Source organism: Bos taurus, chromosome 16, assembly GCF_002263795.3.
Source record: "Bos taurus isolate L1 Dominette 01449 registration number 42190680 breed Hereford chromosome 16, ARS-UCD2.0, whole genome shotgun sequence".
NCBI classification, from domain to species: Eukaryota; Metazoa; Chordata; class Mammalia; order Artiodactyla; family Bovidae; genus Bos; species Bos taurus.
The window spans coordinates 41,680,290-41,683,877 of NC_037343.1; positions in this window are offsets into that span (position 1 = coordinate 41,680,290).

Here is a 3,588-nt window from a genome sequence, read left to right on the forward strand (position 1 = left end):
TGCTGGCTCTTCCTCCTTCCAACTCCCCCACAACCCGCATCTCTCTGGGGTCATTCTGTACATTAGGATGAGGGTACACAGGTCCTCTGCATTAGGCTCTGCATCCTGGGGACCCCAGCCAAGGCAACATCACACACCGACTCCCCACTGTGCATCTCCGGGCCAGACTTGCCTTGAATTCTGAGTTCACATATGCAACTATGGGAGAGGGACCCAAATTTCAACAAAATGAAACTCCTGATCTTCTCCCCCAAGCCTGCTCCACTGAAGCTTCCCCATCCTACCACGTACCTAGGACAAAACTTGAGTCAGCCATGACTCATCCAGCACATCTCATCATTTCTGTCTTCAAAAGGTCTCCAGAACTTCCCTTGGGCTGCCGTGGTTAAGAATCCGCCTGCCAGCACAGGGAACGCAGATCCGATCCCTGGTCAGGGAAGATTGCACATGCAGTGGAGCAACTAAGCCCATGCGCCCCAGTTACTGAGCCTGTGTTCTAGAGTCCGGGAGCCACAACTGAAGCCCTCGCACCTACAGCTTGTGCTCTGCAGCAAGAGAAGCCACCGCAATGAGAAACCCTCGCACTGCAACGGAGAATAGCTCCTGCTCATCACAAGGAGAGAAAGAGCAGTGAAGACCCAGTACAGCCAAAAAGAAAGAAAGAAAAAAAAAATTTTTTTTTAAAGGTTTTTAAAAAAGGTCTCCAGAAACGACCACTTTCCACAGCCTCCATTACAATGGTCGGGTCCAAGACAGTGTCCTCTCTTCCCTGGAACACTGCAGTTTCCTCCTGACCAGTCCCCCTGCTTCCACCCTCACTCTCTGCCGTCTGCTCTCCCCACAGCTGCCCAGAACCTTGGCTCAGAACACTCCACGGCATCTTCCTTGCTCACAGGTAAGCCAAGGTCCAATGTCTGGCAAGACCCCAAGCTCCCCTGGGTCCTTTTCCCAACCTAACTCTGACTACTCTCCACCTTCCTCACTCTGCTCCAGTCACACTAGTCTCTTTTTGTTCCTTGAAGATACTGGGCATACTTGCACCCCAAGGCCTTTACACATGTGGCTCCATCTGCCTGGAAAGTCCTGTCCCAGGTATCCCCAGGGCTTCATTCCCCACCGAATTCATTCAGGTCTTTCTTCAAATATCATCTTCTCAGAGAGGCCTACCCCAGCCACACTCCTGTTATACCTTCCCGGACCTTCCCTGCTTCCTTTCCCCTGTAACTCTTATCTTCTGATATACTACGTCTTTTACACAACAGTTTTGCCTACTGTCTGCCTTTCCCTACTGGCATATGAACTCCACCAAGGCAGGGCTTTTTCATCCACCTGTTCACTTGGAGAAGGAAATGCCAATCTACTCCAGTATTCTTGCCTGGGAAATCAATGGACAGAGGAGCCTGGCGGTCTACAGTCCATGGGGCCACAAAAGAGTCGGACTGATTTTGCAACTAAACAACAACAAAATTCACTGCTGTGTCTCCAGTGCCCAGAACCACGCTCACCACACAGCAGGAACTCAAATATTTTGCTGAATAAACTTCATTTGTACAAAGGGGAAAACTGATCACTAGGTTTTTTGAGAGGATTGGATGCTATGCATAAATATGTCTGACATGCCAGGCCCTCCATAAAAGTTGGCTGTTCCTATCTCAAGCTTGAGTCTGACTCAGAGACAGGAAACCCTGTCCTGGAGGTCAGAGTGAACTTGGCTGACATCTGTGAGCAGGGCTCAGTGCTTGGAACAGAGAGGTACATTCCTGGCTACATATACTGTGATTAAATGGGGACATTGTTACTGAAGGGCCAAAAATCTCAGGCTTTTGATTCCCCAGAACTCTCAGTGGGCAGATGAGATAGTCTGAGAAACCACAGGAATGAGTCTGGCTTTTGGGAATAAAGAACTGGGAGGTGCTGACTGAGGCGAAGTGGGCGAACACCTTTTTTTCAACCAACCAGTCTTGACCCAAGAGTGGCTGGTAAGCAATTTAGTGGGTTAGCACTTCTCTGTGAGAAAATATCTGTGTATCGCAAAAAAAAAAAAAAAAGTGTGTTGGGGGAACGACTGACTTTAAGTCTTTTGGTTTCACTTGCACATGTGTACTCAGTTGCAATGGATTTCTGATAGTGCGTCAGGATAAAAAAAATGTTCAAAAGCCATTAGGCTTTGAGGAATCAGGACTTGGGCTCCAACCCAGTCTCTATCACCCTCTAGCTGCTGAGGCCTGAGCTAGTCCCTACCTCTCTGAGACTCAGTTTCCACACTGGAGTTGAAAATGCTCATCGCTAAACACACAACACACATGAAAGCCCCTAGCGGTCGTGCCTACCTATAGGAAGTTTTCAGTAGCATGCTAGCTCTGTCCACCAGTGCTGAGGGTTGAGAACTGTGTGAGACTGTGTTATCAGGACAGGATTTGCTAATTCAGCAAGTATTTACTGAGATCCAATTCTGTGCCAGGTACTGGTCTAGATGCTGGGCACTTATCAATAAACACAATAGATAAAAATCTCGTAGTTTGCTTATGTTTTAGGGCTTCTGCCCTAGCAGGTGCAGACACAAACAGTATTACTCAGATGATGACTGGGGGGAGGGGTACTCAGAAGTGCCAGAGAAGAGCCTGGGGGACAGGGATCTTAACCGGCGGGGTGGGGTCTGGATGAAGGTCAGCCCTGGTGAAGGCCTTATGGATGAATGTGCACGGCGGTTTCAAGGAAGAGCAAGCACCAGTGTGGCCGAAGCAGAGGGAGCAGAGAAGGGAGGGGGGGCAGTCAGAGCTTGGGTCCTGAAAGACCACCGCAAGGACTGGGGCCTCGATTCTGGGTGGAACAGGGAGCCAGAGTTGTATTTTGAGCAAAGAAGAAACATGAGCTAAGTTCTATTTCAAACCTCCATCAAGGTCAATCGGCCTGCTGCTTTGAAGCAAGTGTGAGAAAGCCAGGGGAATGAGGCAGTAACGTGGCTCAGAGCCGTGATGGAGCAGACAAGAGAGTCAGGTTTATTCTTAAGACAGAAACTGACAGGTTGGAGGCAGCATGTGTGACCAGTGATCTGGGGTCATGCCCCAAGTTGGTGACCCAGGAATCTGGAAGGATGAGGATGCCATCCACTGCCATGTGGAGGCCTTTGACATGGATGAGCTGTGCAGGCAGTGGGTGGAGCAAAGCCCAGGGCACAGGTGTGCAGGGTCAGCAAAACTGACTAGTCATGCCCAAGCCACTGCTGAGAGCCCTTCCAAAAAAAAGAAAGAAAAAAAAAGAAAGAAAAGGTCACAACCAAATTCTCAGAAAGCAAACTAGGGTGGACCAGTCTGAGTCATTACTTTTTAAGTGAAAAATGAATGGTTTAGAGTTATGGTGAAATCTGTAGAGAAATCACTCTAGATTTCCTGGTTCTTAAAGATCAGTTACGCCTTTTGTTCTTCTGAGAGCATCAGATTCCTTCCAAGAGTCAGGAGGAACCCACAGGCAGGTTACAGTGGGAACTTCCCCTAAGTAAAGTTAAGGTCATTTCAAATTACAGCCTGTAGACTTTCTCATGTCAGAGAGAGTTTGCATAAGAATAAACTGAAGAGACACACAAAAACA